We start from the raw sequence: 22,983 nt of genomic DNA on the forward strand, positions 1-22,983 counted from the left end.
TGACTCAAGTCCTCTTAGCCTAGACCAGGGGTTGGCAAACTACGGTCCAGGAGCCAAATCTGACCTGCTGCCTGTCTTTGTAAATTAAGGTTTGTGGCAACACAGTCACACCTATTCACTCACGTGTTGTCCTTGGCTGCTTTCACTCCACAATGGTGGAGTTAAGTAGTTGTGACAGAGAATGTACGGTCCACAGCAAAAATACTTATTGTCTGACTCTTTACAGAAAAAATTTGCTAACCCTTGGCCTGGACATAACGGCTATTACTTTTACTTACTGTAATTTTAATGTGGTAGATATTCTTTTCTTTAGAATGTTGGCTGCTTCCCTAGGAACGAGGGGTTTAAGTCCTCTCTACTTTGCAGAATCCCACAAACTTACCTGGGGTCTCCATCCACCCTTTCAGGAGGGCTGGGCATCTGTTCATGTCCCAAGATGGAAATCCCTCATTGTCTTAATCCTGGTGACATTCTCTCTGCTTGTACTCTACCACCAACAAGCCATCAGATCTTTATCACCTCTTTGGACAGGAAAATTGATTTTATATCATTGTGCATTGGCCACATGTATTGGTTACCTATTGCTGTATAACAAATTATCCCAAAACTTAGCAGCTCAGTAAAACAAACATGTATGAGCTCACAGTTTCTGTGGGTCAGGAGCTCGGGCATGACTTGCTCGGCGTCTCTGCCTCAAGGTCTCTCCCAAGACTGTAGTCAATCTGTCATCAGCCGGGCTACTGTCATCTCAAGGCTGAACTGGGGGAGGATTCACTCCCAGCTCCCTCATGTGGATGTGGCAGGCCTCAAAAGACCTGTTCGAAGGTCACTCACATGGGTGTCTCCACAGGGTGGCCTCATGACATGGCAGCTTGCTTCCCACGAAGAGAGTAACCCAAGAAAGCATGAGAGACAGCTCCCAAGATGGAAGCCACAGTCCTTTTCTGCTCTGTCCTTGGAGGGAAATCTCATCACTTATGCCATCTTCTATTCTATTTGACCTAATGTGCCGTGTTCCATTTAAGGAAGTGGCCTTAAAACCACCATAGCACTCTTAGGCTTATGACAAAGTCTGGCCTGAAAATACCTTTTGTCAAAAATACAACCAAAAAAACAAAGCTCTTGCAGTAAAAAACCTGGGCTGCCTTCCATTCAGAGACTACTGGGAAGATGGCAGCTAGGAGGACTCTGAACTCACCTTCTCTGATGGGCACAACTTTACAACTATCCTTGGAAAAATTATCCCTGAGAGAGAACCAGAAACTGGATAAAAAGAGCCCCAACAACAAAAGGCAGTGATGACTGAGGTGGAAAAGGCAGAAATTCCTTTCTGGAGAGGATAAAGCTGCCTTCTAGCCACAGTGCTTCCCCCCTGGGAGCAATCTGAAGGTATGAAGCTTTCTCTGGAGGAGCGGCAGATCTGAACAGGAGAACTTTGCCACAATAAGCAGCTTTTGAACTCAGCACAACCGAGACGAGTGTCATAATATCTGGCTTTGGTGGCTATTAAATATAGTGAGGAATACCCCCAGAAAAGTTATTGGACATAAGAGAAAGAAAACCCTGCTCTTAAAGGGCCCAAGCACAAATTCACCTGTTAGGAAAAGCAACCTAAAGTCATGAGAAAGAAAAGTACGCAGTCCTTTGGTGAGAAGAGACTCACTTGATAGGCTGTGGGGGCATCTCAGGGAGGCAGGAGGTGACTGGAACCACCTCCCCAGGGACTGAAACATTGGCAGCAGCCATTATTGTGACCTAGTACAGGTGTGCTGACACAGACGCTGGCAGTTGCCATTAGAGTTCTTCCCCTGGCCTGTTAGCACAGGGGTCTGCCCCACCCACTAGAGCACCAATTTAATCCAGCTCAGCCAGGGCAGGAAGCCCTCCCTAGGGACTGACCCCACCCAATAGCAAGCCCTTGAGCAACTTGTGGGCCCACTTAGATGGGGTGTGTGGGGCTGCTACAGCAGGGCAAGTGGGTGGGGGGTGCACACAAGGTGGGACTGCATTGACAGGGTGTATGTGCCTGCAAGCAGTGGGGCTCGTCAGCTGCAGCAGACTTATACTTCTCAAACAGCCACATAGGGGATTGGACCCACCTTCCAAAGCCTGAAACAATTGTGTGCTGCCACACCTGGGGCCAGCCCCACACAGCTGCCCTACTGAGGGAGCTGACAACAGCCTTCCAGGCCAGAGGCCCACAGCGGTGTGAGCCCCTCGGCCTAGCAACCAGCCACACTGGGGGCCTCAATTAACAGAAAAACTGCAACAGGAATGTGCTAGTATACCTTGCAGCCAACTGTGCTGGGGCTCCTCATGCCCGATGAAGTAACTGAAGGAACTATAGCAGCCACACAAAACTGAGCATTACAACAAGCTGGCCAGGGGAAAAGCCTAGCCTCTCCATTTACCTGCAGCAACAGCAGCCCCACCACAAGAGAAAGACACACAGAGCCCACACAAGGGACAGTACTGGAATATTTGGAAGTGGTGATGAGAGGGAAGCACCCTGCTAAGCCTCATAAGACATCTCTTACATAAGGCCACTTCTCCAAGATCAGGAGACATAGTTGATCTCCCTGACACATAGACATAAGCACAGAGAAAGGCAAAATAAGGAGACAAAGGAATATATTCCAAGTAAAGGAACAGGACAAATGCTCAGAAAAAGAACTAAATGAAACAGAGATAAACAATCTACCTGACAAAGAGTTCAAACAAGAAGTCATAAGGATGTTCACTGATCTAGGGAGAAGATTGGGTGAATACAGTGAGAACATCAACAAAGAATTGAAAAATATAAAAAGGACCCAATCAGAAATGAAGAATACAATAATGGAAATGAAAAATTCACTAGAGGGAATCAATAGCAGAGTAGATGATACAGAAGAATGGATCAGCAAGCTGTGTGAAAGACTAGAGGAAATCATGCAAGCTGAACAGAAAAGAGAAAAAAGAATTTAAAAGAATGAGGACAGTCTAAGGGACTTCTGGGACAATATCAAGTACACTAACATCCATGTTATAGGTGTCTCAGAAGGAGAAGAGAGAGACAAAGGGGCAGAGAATCTATTTGAAGAAATAATAACTGAAAACTTTCCTAACCTAACCAAGGAAACAGACATCCAGGTACAGGAAGCATAAAGAGCATCAAACAAGATGAACCCAAGGAGGCCTACACCAAGACACATTATAGTTAAAATTTCAAGAACCAAAGACAAAGAGAATCTCAAAAGCTGCAAAAGGAAGCTACCAAGTTACATACAAAGGAAACCCCATAGAAGAAGTATCAGCTGACTTCTCAGCAGAAACCTTACAGGCTAGAAGGGAGTGGCATGATATATTTAATGTGCTGAAAGGAAAAAACCTACAGCTAAGAATACTCTAGCCAGCAAGGTTATCATTCTGAATGGAAGGAGAGATAAGAGTTTGCCAGACAAGCAAAAATTAAAGGAGTTTATCGCCAAGAAACCAGCCTTACAAGAAATGCTTAAAGGGACTTATTTAAGTGGGAAAGAGAAGACCACGAATAGGAATAAGAAAATTATCAATTAAAAAAAACCAAGAAACTCACTAGTAAAGACAAAAATACAAAAAGGGCAGCAGATCAACCACCTATGAAGCTAATATGAAGCTCTAAAGACAAAAATACCAAAATTATCTATTTCCATGATAAGAGGGTAATGGATATACATGCACAGAAAAAAGGTTAAATATGATATCAAAAACATAAAATGTGGGAGGAGGAGAGAAAAAGAGTAGAGCTTTTAGAAAGAGGTCAAACTTAAGAGACCATCAACTCAATATAGATTGTTATATAAGTAGGTTATTATATATGAACCTCATGGTTATCACGAACCAGCAACCTCTAATAAATACACAAAAAGCTAAGAGAAAGGAACCCAAATATAACACTAAAGAAAGCCATCAAACCGCAAGGGAAGAGAGCAAGAGAAGAAAGGAACAGAGAAGAACTACTGAAACACCCAGGAAAAAAGTAACAAAACGGCAATAAGTATACACTTATCAATAGCTATTTTAAATGTCAATGGACTAAATGCTCTAATCAAAAGACATAGGGTGGCTTGATTGGATAAAAAAACAAGACCCATATATATGCTGCATACAAGAAACACACTCAGACCTAAAGACACTCACAAACTGAAAGCAAAGGAATGGAAAAAGATACTCCATGCAAATGGCAATGAAAAGAAAGTTGGCATAGACCTGTACACTGAAAACTATAAAACATTCTTGAAAGAAATAGAAGAAGACACAAAGAAATGGAAAGATACTCTGTGCTCTTGGACTGGGAGAATTAACATGGTTAAAATATCCATACTTCCTAAAGCAATCTGCAGATTCAATGCAATCCCTATCAAAGTTCCAACAACATTTTTCACAGAAATAGAGCAAAGAATCCTAAAAGTTATATAGAACAACGAAAGACCCCAAATAGCCAAAGGAATCCTGAGAAAAAAGAACAAAGCTGGAGGCATCACAATCCCTGATTTCAAAATATTCTACAAAGCTAAAGTAATCATAACAGCATGGTGCTGGCACAAAAACAGAGACACAGATCAATGGAACAGAATCAAGAGCCCAGAAATAAACCCGCACATCTAAGAACAGCTCAATTTCGACAAGGGAGCCAAAAACATACGATGGAGAAAGGAAAGTCTCTTCAATAAATGGTGCTGGGAAAACTGAACAGCCACATGCAAAAGAATGAAAGTAGACCATTATCTTACACCATGCACAAAAATTAACTCAAAATGGATTAAAGACTTGAATGTAAGACCTCAAACCATACAACTTCTAGAAGAAAACATAGGCAGTATGTTCTTCCACACAAGTCTTAACCTCTTATTTTCAAATACCATGGCTGACCAGGCAAGGGAAATGAAAGAAAAAAGAAACAAGTGAGACTACATCAAACTAAAAAGCTTCTGCACAGCAAAGAAAAGCATCCACAAAATGAAAAGACAACCTAACAAATGGGAGAAGATATTTGGAAACCATATATCTGATAGAGGGTTAACATCCAAAATACATACATACATCTCAACAACAGAAAAAACAAACAACCCATTTTAAGAATGAGCAAAAGATCTGAATAGACATTTTTCCAAAGAAGATATACAGATGGCCAGCAGGTACATGAAAAGATGTTCAACATCGCTAATTATTAGGGAAATGCAAATTAAAACTACAGTAAGATATCACCTCACAGCAGTCAGAGTGGCTATAATTAACAAAACAAGAAACAACAAGTGTTGGAGAGGATGTGGAGAAAAGGGAACTCTCAAACACTTCTGATGGGAATGCAAACTGGTGCAGCCACTCCAGAAAACAGTATGGAGATTCCCTGAAAAATTAAGAATAGAACTACCATACAATCCAGCTATTCCACTACTGGGGATTTATCCAAAGAACATGAAAACACGAATGCATAAAGATACATGCACCCCTTTATTCATTGCACTTTATTCACAACAGCCAAGACTTGGAAACAACCTAAGTGCCCATAGAGAGACGAATGGATAGAGAAGATGTGGTATATATACACAGTGGAATACTACTCAGCCGTAAAAAAGTGAAATCATGCCATTTATGACAACATGGATGGACCCTGAGGGTATTATGCTAAGCTAAATAAGTCAGACAGAGAAAGTCAAATGATTTATGATCTTGCTCATAAATAAAAGATAAAAACAAAAGCAACAACAACAACCAAACACATAGATACAGAGATTGGATTGGTGGTTACCAGAGGGGAAGTGGGGAAGGAGGCAGGTGAAAGGGGTGACTGGGCACACGTGTCTGGTGACGGATGGCAATTAGTCTTTGGCTGGTGAACATGACGTACTCTACACAGAAATCAAAATATAATGATGTCCACCTGAAATTTGTATAATGTTGTCAACCAATGTTACCTCAATTGAAAAAAAAGAAAAAAATTCCGTTCAGAAACTTGTTTGGAAATCATTCATAAATACTCCACAGTTCTAAGCACATGACTGAGTAAACATTTGACCCACGTCAACATATTAGCAGGTAAGTCTTTCAGGAAGAGATCATTGGAAGACCTCGGCTGAAGAAAATCAAAGTTGCTGCTCAGATGGAGTCCATTCTTTGTACACAACCTATTTTCTTCTATCTCTTCCAGGCTCCTTACTCAATCCCCCATCACAAAAGTTTCAGACTGTCAACTTTGAAATCTCCACCTTGATTAAGACTAAATTCAGTGGTCTTCCAGCATCAAGAAGATTAAAAACATTTCTTCACTGTCCTCTTTCTGAGAATAAATAACAATAAAAACAATAGCTACTGTTTTCTGTGTACATATTATCACTTACTTTGTTAGGCACCTTACATACATTATGTCATTTAACTCTCATCCTCACAACAACCCTGTCAGAGAAATATTACCTCTTTTTCAGATGCAATAACAAGCTCAGAGAAATTAATTCATTTTCCCCAGGTCATACAGCTATAAAATGGGGAAGTCAGAATTCAAACCCACATCTTTCTGAGTCCTGAATCCATTCTTTTTACAGTATTACCATTCAAGGATTAAACCAGGTGCACACACCTTCCTGGAGCATCCATTACCTGTCAAGATTTAGGGGGAAATAGTATTTCCATATTAAAATAAACATGAATATATTATTTATAGGAAAATTAAGATGTATTGTTAAGATCAAGTAAATGCATGCTTTCAGTCTGCACGTTTAGACCACACATCGAGATCTCTGGGGAGATGGGTTTCCCCTTGGTTACAGTTGAAGTCTCCTCCACAAAAAAGTCCAGGAAGCCCAACGCCCCTGCCTCCCCACAAGCAAGCAAATAACAAGCTAAGAACAGCAAGACACTTAAGTTTTTTGATTTTTTGTTTTTAATACAGTCTTGATTCCGTTGTGGGACTCTCTTAACACAGTAACTACTGCACAAGTGAAAATGGATGTTTTTTTTCTATTCCTGTCCCATCCCCTGTGCCCCCTTGCCTTTGAGTTCCGATACAACCCTGTAGAGATCCTTACAGGGGAATGAGACATTTTGATCTGTTTGTTGATTTCAAAGGCAAATCCTTGGGAAACACCACAGCAATTGTGTTCAAATTCACCTGAGTAAAATGTTTTTGCTTATTAGAAAACAATCTTTGCAACAGGAGCAAGCTGTGCATAAGATGCAGAGATCAGGGATGAGAGAGGCCAAACAGAGACCCTCTAAAAGTTACCAATAATTTCTTGAGATGTACTGATGTGTCCTATTTGAAAAGAAAATGAAGGGAGCAAAGTGGGGCCACTTGAAAGAGTACAACTCAATAATTTAGACTCCAGTCACCAAAAACTCACTGTAATTTTGGATACAGCCTGAACTAATAGATAAGGGCCATTAAGAGAGTGACTACGTGCCACAAACTCTGCACATGCGGCCCTCATCTATTCCTCACAACAACCCCTGGGGTAAGAATTGTTATTCCCATCTTACACACGAGTGAAATCAGGCAAAACATCCAGGAACTTCCCTAGGTCACTGAGCTTAAAAGCAGTAAGGCAGAGCTTCCAGGTTGGTGAACACGCCCACGTGCTGGGAGGGTGGCACACCCAGAGAGGCATGGAAGCTCCCTTGGAAGAGGTTTACTTGTCCTTGGAAAGTCTAGGGAAGTAAATGTCAGTGAAGCCACTGCTGGGGTTCCTAAACCCAGGAAGTGCCAGGGCCGTGGGGGAGCCACCTGCAGCCCCAGTGGGGGTGATTCCTAGGAGCTCACCCAGAAGCTGCTACAGACCTCATGCCAGCATCTGCCCACAATACACAAGGATGATAGTTCCCCTTCTCTTCCACTTTCCAAATCTCCCTCAAGTGCCTCTGACTGGCTGAATATAAGCCAGAACCATATGAGGACAGCAACTGTGGGGCATGTAAGTTCCTGTTTGCTCCCCACAGTACAGAAGAGAATGGACAAAGAGGCAGCAACAATTCTGAGCTGCCTGTGGCCAATCCGGGCAAAATGCTAAATAGTCTATGCTTTGCCAATTTATAATCTCAATCTATCCATCTGGGACTAATAAATGGATTTTTTTTAAATGGGTGCCATTATTGTATTATCGATCTATTGCTGCATAACAAACCACCCAGAACTTAGTGGTTTAAACAACCACCGTTTATTTGGCTCACAATTCCCTGGGTTGCCAATTTGGGCTGCACGCAGCTGGTCTCTCTCAAGTGTCTGTGGTCAGCTTCCATCCGAAAAGTCAGATGGCTGTTTTGGTGGGGTTCGCTGGTTGTTGACTGGGGACATCAGGGAAAAGAAGCCACATTTCTCTTGTCGTCCAGCAGATTGGCCCAGGCTTGTTCTTATGGAGCCTGAAGGAGTTCCAAGAGTGTGAACAGAAGCTGCAAAACCTCTTAAAACCTAGGATTAGAACTGACACAATGTCATCTCCGCCACATTCTATTGGCCAAAGCAAGTCGCAAGGCCTGCCCAGATTCAAAGGATAGAGAAATTGACCCACCTACTGATGAGAGAAGCCACAAACTCACATTCCCATTGGGAATACATACATGAAGCAGAGTATTTTAGGAAACACTGAGGTAAATAGAATTCAATATGTTCTCAAAAATCCCTTGCAGTACTTTAAAGCACTAAAGTGGATTGTTGATCTCCAAGAGGAGATTGTAACGCGTGATGTTCCCCACAAAGCCCTTTGGGTTTTGTGCATGACGGGGCCCTGGTGCTCTGAGAATCGTCCTTGGGAAACACCACGCTCACATTGTGAATCAAGAATCAAGGAAGAAAGCTGTTTCCATAATTTGGGGGATAAAATGTCATCAGTGGGACAGACACGTTGTGGGGGAGAAGGCCTTGTTTCATGGTTGGGTCGAGAGGGGAAATAAAGCCCCATATAGTCCTTAAAGCTTTGGTTTCCAACCTGGAAAGACCACAGCGTGTGTTCCAACAGCCTCCCTGAAGTCATTATTGCTTCAGAGCCAGCTGAATTGGTTGATAATAACTATTCTTTGCACTTCTAGAATGCCTTTCCTCTGAGGAGTGCCAAGTAATTTACAATCACTTATTAATTAATCCTCAGCCCCCACATGACATGACGACGGGTTATTATGCATCTTTGACAGATGTGTTAAATGGGCAAAGGGAGACAAAGTGACATCAAGCTTCTACCCAAGGTCACCATGTTGTCAGATTCACTGGACACATTCCCAGCTCCACCGACCTCACCATTCATTTTGGGAACCTCTCCCCCAGTAGCACTGGAATTCTTCAGAGCTGGGTTCCAGCCATTTCAGAAAAGTATGAGCTTTTCAGAACAAACGTGAAGATTGTGCTGTTCTGTTCTCCAGGGTTTTGTTTTCACTGTTCTGTGTCTGATTTGGGTGTCGATATGGCAGTTGTAAGTCTACCGTTGAGGTGTCCAGGGAGAGTTGGCCCGAACTGCATTACTTTTACTCTTTGTCCACACACATCACTTAGGGAGACCCTCTACCAGCTGAAACAGGATGCCTAACAGCTCACAGAGTGTGGGAGAGGGACCGAGAAAGGAGGAGAGAAGTGTGTGCTGCCTCTACCAGGGCCTTGTATTTCACAGCCACATCCAATTAAGAGATAAATGCAGATTCGCTTTTCTAAACAGAATGCACTTACATGAACACTCAGGAAGCTGGTGGCTCCCCTCCCTTCGTAGCTGAACGCGTTCACAGAAAAAGCTCCTGGCTACAAAGGAGCCTTTGAGATCACTTTCTGTCACTGTTCCCAATTTATTTTCAAAAGGATCTCTTGCCTAAGTATGTGTTTTTCCAAATATGCAAATTAAACCAACCAGAGTGGGTTTGGTTTTATATAGAGAAGCAACCTGTCACACAGAAAGAAGAGTTGTGCACATTGAAAACTCAGAACCTGTGAGGGACATACTCCCGTGACGAGGCAGCGAGAGCCACAGCCAGCCTTCTGAGCTGCAGTCACTGCTGGCAAATCAGAATAGACACTCTGGGTGACCTGAAAACCTAGGAGCCACCAAAGAGTGCTTAAGAATGGTGACTTCCAGGGTGACTTAATGGAAGAAAGCTGTTTGGAACTTTGCGAAACACTCTTTGGGTATGATACAGTCAAAGCTAGGCTAACTGATAGAACTCTTTTCCTTCCTCCTTCATTCATTCATTCTCTCATCAAATGTTTAGTAAGCACTTGCTTTGTCGAAGGCCCTGTTCTGGGGCAGCCCATAGTAGAACATTCGATGAGTTAATGTCCATGGGCTCTTGCCTCCTCCTCCTCCTCTCCCTTCAGGCCTATGTGCCATTTGGCTCTGCCAGGTACAGTATCAGTCCCATTCCTGGCAGATTAGGTTGTAATGCAGAATGCTGTCCTAGGAAACAATCTAAGAAGGCTTTGTGGAAGACCCAAGCACTCCAGGTCTCAAAGAAGGAGGCAATGATGGTGGAGTTGCTGTTAGAAAGGCTGCCATTTGTGGGACAGAAGTGGTGCTACCCGTGAGTCCAGATCACGTCATGTTGTAGGAGCCCCTCAGCTGCCTGGGTCACAAGCAGAGGGGAGCACGGTGCACAGCGGGGTGTAGAGAGAGTATGTCATTGTGTCTGGGGATTGGCCTGCAACTTGCAGCTACTGGCCCATATCACAAGGCTTCCTCAGGACCACACCAGCACACCTTCAGACTTGCTCACATTGTGAGCCTCAAGACCTTTTTTGTTTCTGGGTCCTGAGATTAATCTTGCATATCCTTGTGTGTATGACAGGGGAATGTATGCCCTTACATGTGTTTTAACTAATTGCTCATTACTGAGTGAAGTTTGTTATCTTCAACCCATCCTTTTCCCTCCCGTCCACCCTCACCCACTGAATCCTCTTGATTATATTCTAAAGCCACATTTGGCTGGTGTGAATCTCATCTCTGCCACTGCACGGCCCTGGGTGACAGATTTCACTTTTGAGTCTCATTGTGGACAGGGTCATTGTGGAAAAGAAATGAAATAACCCAAGTACAGCACTTGGCGCAGAGCCAGCAGTCAGTAAATGTTCACTCTTTTTCTCGGCCTCCAATGTCTTCCTCTGAGTTCCTGTGGTGAGCTGTTCATACGACTCTAGTTGACTTGAGTGACAGGCTGCTTTGTATAAAAGTTGGTGACAACTAGCCCTTTAAATTAATGATGAATAATTTTTTAAAAAGGTAAGTCGAATCTTTATTGACTATAGGGTAACCAAGATAGAAAGAAGAGGCACAGCCTCGGGGGGGGGGGGGGGGGGGGCCCAGTGGGGTGGCAGGGATGGAAATCGTAATTGATTTGCATACACACACTCACCAGAGAATTAGAAACCGGTCATTTGTTTATCATCAAATCCTACAATTTCAAGTATTTACAAAGAATTTATCAAATCAACACAACTATATTTTGGAAAGTAATCTTCCAGAAATTTGCCATACAAGAAATTCACTCCATATTTAAAGAGACAAAGGGAAACGACAGACGACCATGAAACAAGTTGCTACCCTAAAGGATATAAACATGATCCCAAAGAACCCAAAAGAGAACAGATGTGACATTGGTAAAGGATGTGCTTGCTTTGGATAGATCCTTGAGTGACTGCCAATGTCAGTTTATATGTAATTTAATAAAATATGTGTCACAGAAAATGCACAGTTTGGCAGACATCTGAGAAACAGCCAGTGGTGGATAATGAGTTAACACATGCACTGCTTGCAGACAGCTTCATTTTTTCCGACCTATTTGAAAATGAGGGATAAAAAAGATCCTACAAGAAGCAAAGAGAAATTCCAGCTCTTTACCAAAATGATCCGTTACCTGGTCTCTATCACCACCAGGTGCCTAAGCCACAAAAGCCCCTGAGAAGGACTAGCCAGCACATAAATTGTGCCTCAGTCCCTCCCTGTGACCAGCTGGAGCAAAACCAGAAGCAAATCTTCAAATATCCTCCTGCTTTGAGCCTTGCTCAGCACAACAATATTTCTACAATTCCATGCTTTTAGGGAAAGAAATGTACCTTCACCTGCATTTTATTTTGAGCCAAATACACTTTGGGCAAATCAAAAAGAGATGATTATGCACTGCCCCCTCGCCCCCCCCCCCAGCAATGTCATATGGCTTAATTAGAGACAGTAATGACTCTGGGGACAGAAAAGATGTTAGAATTCTAAGCCAGCCCCAGCCTAGCATGTTCCCTCACCAATCAGGAATCAGAGAAAATGGCGAGAGAGCAAGACCAGCCTGAAGGTCACCACACCAGGGGAAGGTGACTCCTCTCCAATTTTAAAGAGAGAGGCAGAAAAAGCCAGCAGCTGCAGCTGGTGGCCCACAGAGCTGTATTTGTATTCATCCGGGGAGGCAGAGCCACGCAGATTACAGACAAACTCACACACGTAGTCTCACTGTGGGCAGCACCCACCAAAATGAGGACGCCCACGTTAGTAAGATGACCCAGCTTCTCTCTCTCACACACACACACACACACACGCATCACAAATATTCTCTTTAAAGAGATGTCAACAAATGAAAAACTATGACTTTTCTCAGCAAATTTGGGCCTCTCCGGCCTTCTGCATTGAAGGCATCTTGTGACAGCCCTGAGCAGACCCACGCCTTGTCCGGTTAAGCGATATGCACCAGCTTTGGTGGGCGGAGCTTCACGTTTCCGGAGTGAAGATGGTCCCGTGGTTTCAGCTCTAGTTAGCCAGCTGGGTGGAAATTCCCAGAGCCCCCAAAACTCCCCTTACCGTCTATCCCTGATTACAATGTAGTAAGACAAACTTCATAGATTTCATTGAAATCAACTGCTCAATTGGGAGACCATTTTAAATTTTATTCAGTAATGAGGATGGCTTTATTGTTGTAGCTGCCGGAGGAATACAAATTGGCCAGGTTTCTGGTCCATAAAAAGGCCAGCATGAGAGTCTGGAGGAATGTGAAGTCGAGAAGAAGAACTTTTCTGAAGATTTATGTGTAAATAAAGTTAAAGCACAAAAAGGGAAACTGAACTCTTTAATACGGCTCTCCTTTAGAAATATTTATACAAGCCTTTGAACTGAGCCCAACAATTCAGAGTTGCTACCCAGCAGTATTCTTAAAAACTTATCAAATATTAAAAACCCCCATTTTGCAGAAAAACAACACTTTACATGCTGAAAAGGCAGAGTCACACTTAAGCAAAGATCCCTTTGTTTTCCAGCAAGAGAAACTCGAGCATTTTTTTCACCTTTTATAGTCTGTGAAGGAAGATCTTTTCCTTTGTTGCAGATTCAGTAAGAAGCTGGCAACTTGGGAACTTTCATTACATTCATCCTGGACTCCCACTGCAGGATGTCAGTCTCTGACCGGTTACTGAGCATAGCCCTGGGGAGTGGGTGGGATATGGAAAAGGATAGAACCAGCCTTCAGGGGCTTCCAGTCTTGCTCTGTAAGAATGAGATAGACAACTACAGTGAATGTCACTGTGGCCTGAGATTATTGGCGAACACTTTCTGAAGAAGGTAGGAATTCAGCCGTGCCTTGAAGTAAAAAGAGTGTATACCTAGTTAGCTATTTCATATTCCCATGTCTTTGCATATCCTATTTCCTCTGCCTGGAATGCTGCTCCTCCTTCCATCTTCTCAGAGAACACCTATTCTTCCTTTAGGAATCTCTCAAGTCTAAAGTTGGAGCAGCTTCCCACCAGACCCGCCTCTCAGTCCAGCTCTTCCCTTCCTATTCCCTCAAGTCTCGCAGCCTTTGCAAATTCTGTCAATTACACTGCGAGCATTTTGACAGAACTGGGTTTAACACAGGACTTCCAGACCTGAGGCAAGACAGGATTGTCCCAAGGTGGAAATGCAGACCTCCTGCTCCCTATAACAAGATCCCATTAGCCAAAGGCTACAGTGTTGAAAATACATGCTCTGTACAAAAGGTGACTTGTCTTGAAATTTTTCTTGAAACTAGAAAGATTGTCAGAATTTTAAGTGCTCCGACAAGGTGGATATTTACTTGCTAACTCAGATTCCGCTTACCCAGGGGCTAGAGCCACTGAGAACCTGGGCAAAAAGAGGGTTGGCGCCATACCTGTCTGGGGCATCTTTTGAATTCCCTCAGTGGGGGGCACTGAGACTCTGGAGGCAGTCAGAGAAAGGGAAGGTTCTCTGTTGTGGAGACAGAGGTGTGTCCAGGAAGGCTTGGTGGAAGATGCGCAGTCATAACCCGGGTCCCGAAGGACACAAACGGAGAGACGGGAAGGAGGCAGGAAGGGTGTTGGGAGGGTCTGGAAGAGCACAAGTTAGGACTGGTCCCTGGTCAGACAGGGGCAGGAGCTGGAGGTGAGGAGGTAAGGCTGCTTCTCAGACTTCGCAGGGTAGGACCCAGGCTCATGTTAAAAGGGGAGATGCCTAAAAGCAAAGGCCACTAATGACCTTTCCTCTAGACGTGTTACACGGGTGCTGCCAAGTGTGACCCAAAAGCCAGACTCCAAGCAGGATGTGGAAAGAGGGGTATGCCAGTAGGGGAACCATGGTAAAAACCATGACTTGGATCTAAGATTCAAGACATTCAGTTCAGGCGTGGGGAGCAGTCGGGCCATAAGAAGCAAGGCCGTCTCTCTCATGATAGCAGGGCCAGGTCACAGAGGACTCTGCATGCTGCATTCAGGGTAAGCCTGGGAAGGCGGACGCGTTCTGTCTCACGTGCCATTTCCCATGAAATCATAGTAATTGCCAGAAGGCTGTACGAGAAGGACCCAGACTGCTCTCTGTGGCCACAGAGCTCTGCCGGCGACAGCCCAGCTCACCTGTCTGCCTGCACTTCCTCCTGCCGCGGCCCTGCCCCTGGCTCATTGGGAGGAAAACTGTCCCCACAGTTAGTTCTGTCCCACAGTGGGGACGGTGTTGACGCAATGCCACCCACGACATTTCCGTCCTAGGGGAAGTTCACACAGGGACTGGAGGACCAGTCTGTCGGGGAAATTGTAACCCTTGAACACTGGATGAGAGGCCCTCATAGGGTTCTTTCAATCCTAACATTTTAGGATGTAATCAAGGTGATGACAACAAGAAAGCTTAACTCCTACTTAGGTTGGTCCAAGATGTAATTGACTCAGCTAGTACAAAAGGGAACAGCAGGGTCCCTGTTTCACACTCAGCTGTCAAGTGGATTAACCAGGACTAAAAAGACAGCACTTTGAAAACCCAAAGCACCAAAACCAAAGAATTAAATCAGTGAAATATTAGTGGGCTGTGCTTGAAGATAAAATTGCATACTTAATATTTGTCTGTTGCATACCAAAGTAAATTATACAAAATAACTCAAAATGAAATATTTAATTAGCTGCTCTGAAATGGATTTGCTCTCAAACCATTAATCTAATTAACACACACAACTTCCCTTTCGCAGCACTTGCCTTGTTTATGTATGAGGCCAACACACGGCGCACATTTGTCTACTTATGTGTATGTATTTCTCTAGGAGCCTCTCCCTGGTAGTGCAGACTATTTCCTGCTCCCTTGCCTCCCATATTTGTGGGCAACATTCATTATCCACAAAACAAAATAAAAAGATCGCTCCAAATGAGAAACATTTGATGTTTCCAAGTGCACAGAGAAGAGGCTATTTTTCCAACGTGCACAGCGGCTGTGGCAGCTGAGTGCGTGTGCACCGCAAACTCGAAATGAACAGCCCATGTGATCGTCACAATTATACGTTCCAATATATTCTGTTTCTACTAATTAACTCAGGCAGCTCCAAGTAGGGGGAAAGAAAGATTGTCATTTTGTTCTCTTAAATATTGCAGCTTATGGACTCTACCTGATTACTGATAAATTTGACGTTATTGAAAAAAATACTGTAATAAATTTAGAAACAAAAATTATTCCCACTGAAAAATTATGGAATTAACATTTGAAGGCGGCTGGAACTGGGAACAGCTGAGATACTACCAGTACAATACTGCCATCTAGAGGAAGTGATGAGAAACTACAGCCCTTTTTAAAATTTTTCTGGTTCCCTTATTCCAGATATGGAAAAGAAACCAAATATCCTAAAGTGGTTTGCTGGCATATCTGATAATGACAGGAAAATGAAACTCAGATTTCTAAATAATGAGAGCCCTATTATTCTTATATGGCTTAAATCAGATCTCTTTAAGCTTTTTTTCACTTCCCTAAACCCTGGGGTATTGGGGAGGCTGAAGAGGGGGTTGGGAGTACCAACCCAGAAGACAAGCCTTTTGAAGAAAAGTCACAAACTCAGAGTCCACCGGGTCTGTCAGGAATTTGAATGAATGAGCAGGCCCAGGCTTGGCAAGGCCTGGTCTTCCTTTGTTCTCTTTGATTATTTAAGTAAAGCTGAAAATTTGTATTTGTATGTGAAATCTCCTACTTTAATTTGGCAACTTTTTTTTTTAAAGATTGGCACCTGAGCTAACAATTGTTGCCAATCTTTTTTTTTTTTTTTTTTTATGCTTTATCTTGCCATATCCCCCCTGGTACATAGTTGTATATCTTAGTTGCAGGTCCTTCTAGTTGTGGTAATTTGGCAACTTTTTAAAAATTTAACTGTATAGTCTGAATAAATCATATCTGAGGGCCAACTTTGGCTCAAAGAACAGCCAGATTGTGACACTTGGAATGGAAGAAAAAACATTACTGTAAGTAAATATTACTTACTACTGACCAAAGGAGAAAGGAAGAGAGAACCTAGGAGGTCGTGACCAGCTGGAAATTTATCGTGAGATATTGTGCCATACCGGGAAACACCAGTCTAGTCAAGTAGGAAGACAAGATTCTAACATAACATTGTTTTAACTATCCAGCTCTGTAACACGAAGACTTCTGTGGTGTGAGACTCAATGAAATGTGAGAGTGCAAACGCAATGAGCTATTTCCCCACCTTGTCACACGTGGGAAAGTGTCCATAGCGCTGAATCATTAGCGTCTTAGGCCAGTCCTTTCTCCTAACCCTGGTTACACCTGAGAAATCCCCCCCAAGAACTGTGAACCAGGTGATAGAAGACACAATAGGAAAGAAAGGAAGAAGAAGAAAGCTTAGGAAAAAGAAATGCCGAAGGCAGAGGGAAACTGCCAAAGAAGAAAACAGGGCTTTTGTTCTGACAGTGTTTTCAAATAATGCAGTGAACAGGTTAAAAATCATAACTGACTTTGGCCACAGTATCAACTCACCAAGAGAGAGTAAAACAAAAATGGCATACCAAGTGACGCGAAGCTCTGCGTGTGTCTCTGTTGAGCAAGGCAGTTTCTGCAGGTAGTGAGCAAAACACCCGGCACGTTGTGTTGTGGCAACTGATCTGCATACCTTTGTTGACCTGCACCGAGGTGCTGAAGGTTCTGTGTTTTCCCTCTTGGTTAAATAATTGCAGGTTTATACTGTCATAGAACAAAGAGAACCATGACACATGTTTCATAATTTATTTAGCTGATTCCACATACTTTTGATAAACAGAGGGATAAAGGAAGGACATTTCAAATATGTGTGTGGGAGAGACCAGGAGGAAGCAGGGGCGCAGGGGCCGAGTGGATGAAGAGGGTACGTCTTCTGGGCAGCTTTCCCGTCTCCTTCTTTACCGATTTTTTTGTCTTCTTGTTCCATCAACTTATGAAAACAAGGTGATAAATTCTCCAAGTATAATCGTGGATTTGTCTAGTTCTTGCTTTAATTCTAAGTTTTTGTTTCATGTATTTCAAAGCTCTATTCTCATGTGCACAGTTACATCTTTAGGATTTCTGTGCTTTCCTGGTGAATTAACTCATCATTATGAAGTGTCCCTATTTGTATGTAGTAATAATCTTTGTCTTGAATCTTTGTCTTTGTAGTAATGATCTTTGTGCTACAGCCACAGCAGCTTTCTTGTGCTTACTATTTCATGGTATATTATGAAATACCTCCTTTTCCTCTCATTTTTTACATCAAAATACATGTATATGCATATTTAAATTGCATCATTTATAGATAGCATATTGCTGTCTTATATTTTTATCCAGTCAGACAGTCTCTACCTCTTAAACAAAGAGTTTAGTCAATTTACTTTAAGTGATTAATATGATTGGGTTTGTTTCTCCTATCTTGCTATTTGTGTTCTATTTTCCAATCTTTTTTGTTTGTTCTTATTGTTCCTCCAATTCTCCTTGCTTATTTTTTTTAATTAATCAAATTTCAAGTATTTTATTTATTTCCATTGAGGTTTTAGCTATATCTTTTCTTTTTTTTTTTTTTTTGGAGGAAGATTAGCCCTGAGCTAACTGCTGCCAATCCTCCTCTTTTTGCTGAGGAAGACTGGCCCTGAGCTAACATCCAGACCCATCTTCCTCTGCATTATATGTAGGACGCCTACCACAGCATGGTGTGCCAAGTGGTGCCATGTCCACACCCAGGCTCCGAACTGGCGAACCCCGGGCCTCTGAAATGGAACATGTGCACTTAACCACTGCACTACTGGACTGGCCCCTAAAATGTCATTTTTTCCCAATAAATTAAGTTTAAAAAGTCTTTTATATTTATTTATATATTTATCATTTCCAGTGCTTTTCATTACTTTCTGAGTTTCCATCAATATCATCTCTCTTTAGGCTAACAAACTTCTTTTAGCACTTCTTGTAGCACAGGTCTGCTGACAACAAATTTTTTCAGTTTTTATTTATCTTAAAATCTCTTTATTTCATCCTAAATTTTGAAGGATATTCATCCTTCTTTCAACATTTTATAGATGTTTTTCCATTGTCTTCTGGCCTTCACTGTTTCTTATGAGAATTATTTGTCATGTGCATGATTGTTTCCCTGTAAGTATTGGATGTTTTTTTTCTGGCTGCCTTAAGATTTTCTGTTTATCTTTTGTTTTCAGAAGGATGACTATGATGTTTCTAAATGTGGTTTTCTTTGTACATTGTTGGGATTTGCTGAGCTTCTTGATAAATAGATTAATTATTTTTCAGCCAAATTTGGGAAATTTTCAGGTACAATTTCCTCAAATATTTTTTCTGCCCCATTCCCTCTCTTTCTTGGAGTCTTAATAGACAGTTTAATGATCTCTCATAGATCACTGAGGGTCTGTTCATTGTTTTCATCTTTTTTCTCTTTTTTCTTTAGATTGGATAATTCTGTTAATCTCTCTTCAAGTTTACCGTCCTTTTCTTTTGAACTCTCCAATCTGCTATTAAACTCATCCAATATTTTACCTTTTTATTTATTTTATATTTCCAATATCATACCTTTTTATGATATTGGAACTTTTTATTCCCAATATCATACCTCTCAGTTTTAGAATTTCCATTTGGTTCTTTTTTAAAGTGCCCATTTCTCCACTGAGATCTCCCATCTGTTGACTTATTGTGTTCATCTTTTCTTTTTAGTTTCTGAACATATTTATAATGGCAGTTTTAAAGTTCCAGGCTGCTAAGTACAACATCTGGGTCATATTAGAGTCTATTTCTATCAACTGGTGTTTGTTCCATTGATCATAGGTAACACATTACCTAGTTCCTCACAAGTCTAGCAACTTTTTATTGTATGCTGGACATTGTGGATGTTATATTCTAAGGAGTATAGATTATGTTGTTTTGTTTAAAGAAGGTTAGTTTTGTTGTGCAAAGCAGGCCATTATTGACAAATCTCCTTACTCTGGCTTGGTTTCACTCTTGTTAGGGTGATTCTGTTTCATATTTATTCTTAGTCCCAGAACATAGCTTTTACTCTATTGCAGAGTTAGCAAATATTGTCTGTAAAAGCCAGGTAGTAAATATTTTAGCCTTTGTGAGCAACGTATGGTCTCTGTCTCTTCTTTTTCTTCTCCTCCTCTTCCTCCACCCCCTCCTCCTGCTGCTGCTGCTGCTTTTTTTTTTATTATTATTATTAATGTTATGATAGATTGCTGCTGCTGCTTTTTAACAACACTTTAAAAAATGTAAAAATTATTCTTAGCTCATGGCCACACAAAAACAGGCCACTAGCCAGATTTGGCCATAGTTTCCTGACCCCTGATCTATGGCATGGTCCTTACTCCTAGCATGTGGCCTCTATGAGGCCTCAGCTGAATGCCTGCAGCATTCACTAAAGACATTCCATTCTGGACTGGCCAGAGCCAGTGTCTCACAGCACTGTACAACTGCTAGCCCACCAGTATCCACTCTCTCCTAAGCCTCCTGAAGCCTCACCCTATGTATGGACAGCCCAGCTCTCAGCTAAGGACCCATAAGAAACCCCTGTGCTCTACCACATAACACTGAAGTCAAAAAGGTGCCCCAGGCAGAAATCTGGGTGACTGTGGTTCACTTGATGTGTTTCCATTCTTTCAAGGAACACAGTCTGGCATTACTTGTTTTTCAATACCTGAAATTGATTTCCCCATATATATTGACCTGTTTTATATTTGCTTATGGCAGATCAGTTCCTCCATCAGGGCCAGAATGAGGTCCCAATAAGTTGTATTTTAAACAAGTTGAGGTTTTAATGATTCTGAGACCTGCAGGTAGAAATGTCCAAGGGGTAGATTATGAAGATGGGAAGGATTTCTAAAAATACAAATTGTTAGTATGTGACACTTGATATTAAATCAAAAGAGAGAAAATCTCTCAGAGAAAACACACAGTTGATAAACAAAAAGGGCAAAGGATTGAGTCAAGGGCAAGAAATAAAGGTGAGAGCTACCTGAGAGGTAACTTGGAAGAGCTATGCAGTGAAAGGAGCAGCTCAGCCTTCCCCAGGTTAATTTCTCTCTGAGGTGGTGGTTTTAGGAAGGCCCCGAAGCCTTGTCAGGGTCCTCACTGTCTCTCATATGTTCTTACCCTCAGAGGAAACATTGATCCAAATCTTAGAAAATGGTTATTCATTCCATCATACTTACAGATGATTTTGCTCTCCTCCATTCTAAAATTGTTGATCATTGTGAAAAAAAAAGTCACCATCATTCAGTCTTGTCATTAACTTCTGATTTTTCTCTCATGCTTCCCTGAAGACTCTGCTTTAAGCTATAGGCTGAAAACTAGGTGTTTAACAAAGACAGACGTCCTCAGAACCTCAATGAAAAAGAGAAGGTACTCTTACCTACTGAGACTTTAAGTAATAGACTCATGGGTACAGACTTCCCAGCTGACACCACTTAGACAACTGCAGGTTGCAGCAGGGACTGATATGGTGAATATAATTCCGGTTATTTGTTTGGGGATATTATTTATCTACTTGTATTGGTATTATTTTTAATCTTCTATTTTCTAATGGGCATATGAGGAAGTCCTTTCTCTTTCTTCTTCATCTATCCCTAACCTTTATTTTGAACTAGGAATTAGCAAACGATGGTCCATGGGCCAAGCCCAACTCACCACAGATCAAACCTAGTCCAGGACATGCCTGTGTTTACATATTGTCTATGGCTTCTGTTATGCAGCAATGGCAGATTTGAGCACAGATCAGCCAATGGAGACCCACAGTGCACAAAACTGAAAACATTCGCTATCTTGGCCTTTATAGAAAAAGTTTGCTGCTCCCTGTTTTAGACTATGCTTTTGAAAACTGAAATAAAACATTATTTAAATAGCGTTTTGTTCTCACAGACACCTCACAATTCACAGACAAATAATTTTACTAAGTCTCTTTACTTTTGAAAGCAAGGTAGTTTTTCAGAGTCAGTAAGATTTTGGGGGGGGGGGTTGTTTTTAAGCATTTATGGTTAGAAAAATCAATTATATAACCAAAGCTATACTTAAAGTGTCATATGAGAATAAATCTTATTTAACCAGGTATGCTACGCTTCCCATGGAGACAGGGGTGTGCTGCATATGCAGAACCAAGGTTCACAAAGGCCTAGAGGAGGCCACTCCAGCCCCTGTTCTATGGCTTTCTGGGTTCTGGAATTTTTGGTGGAAACAATCATTTCCTGGCAGACCAGCGACCTTAGTAGATTTGGGGAACCTCACAGTGAGAGAGAAATTCATCCACATTTATAGGTACTCCAGGCGAAACGGATAGAAATGAATTTCTTAAGCTCGGTTTTCTAGCCTCAAAACATGAGTGCAAATAAGAGCAATAAAAAACTTTGCTGGCCTACTGAAAAGATGATACTAGATTCCATGTAAGTTCTCCAGACCTTAATTTTTTGGCCTTAGTAGTTGCTTACACCACATGGCCCTGAGTTTGCTGACCATACTTCAAGGAAATTGATATATTTAATTAACACTGCTTGATGTACTAATGTTAATGAGTCAGAACAAAATAAAATAAGATTAGCTTTTATGACCAAGAATAATCTTCGGGAATTGTTTATGATCACAAAGGATGGCTGTTATAAAAAGTGTCCAAAACCTAGAAAAAGATAAAGAGATTTCTGCCTGTCAACGTTTCAGTGTTGTGTTGAACATTGTTTGGAGGCCTGCCCAGAGTTATCCTGCTTCAGCGGTTTCACAGTATGAAACCTGTTATGGACCGAACTGTGTCCCCTAAATTCATCTGTTGAAGCTCGAACCCCCAATGTGACTGTATTTGGAGACAGAGCCTACAAGGAGGTAATTAAGGAAAAACAAAGTCATAAGGTGGGGTCCTGATCCGATAGGACTGGCGCATCCTCTGTGTGTGCGTGCGCGTGCACGAGCAGTCCATGTGAGGACAGAGCAAGAAGGCAGCTGTCTGCAAGCCAGGGAGAGGGCTGGCAGCTTGATCTCAGACTTGCAGCCTCCACAACCGGGAGAAAATAAGTTTTTGTTGTTTAAGCCCCCCAGTCTGTGATATTTTGTTACGGCAGCCAGAGCTGACTAAGACAGAGCCTTGAACTAAAGGAGGCGACCACCCTGCTAACTTTACTGCCCACTGCTCCCAGGTTCTCTCTAGGGTCCTTAGTAGTCTCCTAAAATGCCCTACTCATTCTCCCCTTTATACTTGTCTCCCTCCATTTGGAAGCCAAATTGCTAAATATCTACTGATTGTCTAATTTAGTGGCAGGTGCCAAGAGGGAATTTAAGGATATATAAACAC

At 42.1% G+C, this 22,983-nt stretch overlaps 1 long non-coding RNA gene across 1 annotated transcript in view; it reads right to left on the reverse strand.

The window, feature by feature from the left end:
• Window positions 1–17,316, reverse strand: part of LOC139044992 (uncharacterized) — a 46,612-nt gene extending 29,296 nt beyond the window's left edge. The window contains exon 1 of the long non-coding RNA XR_011502482.1: window positions 17,219–17,316. This is a non-coding gene — a long non-coding RNA (uncharacterized lncRNA). The remainder of the gene's footprint in view (window positions 1–17,218) is intronic.
• Window positions 17,317–22,983: the final 5,667 nt, after the last annotated feature.

Source organism: Equus asinus, chromosome 3 (assembly GCF_041296235.1).
Source record: "Equus asinus isolate D_3611 breed Donkey chromosome 3, EquAss-T2T_v2, whole genome shotgun sequence".
NCBI lineage: Eukaryota > Metazoa > Chordata > Mammalia > Perissodactyla > Equidae > Equus > Equus asinus.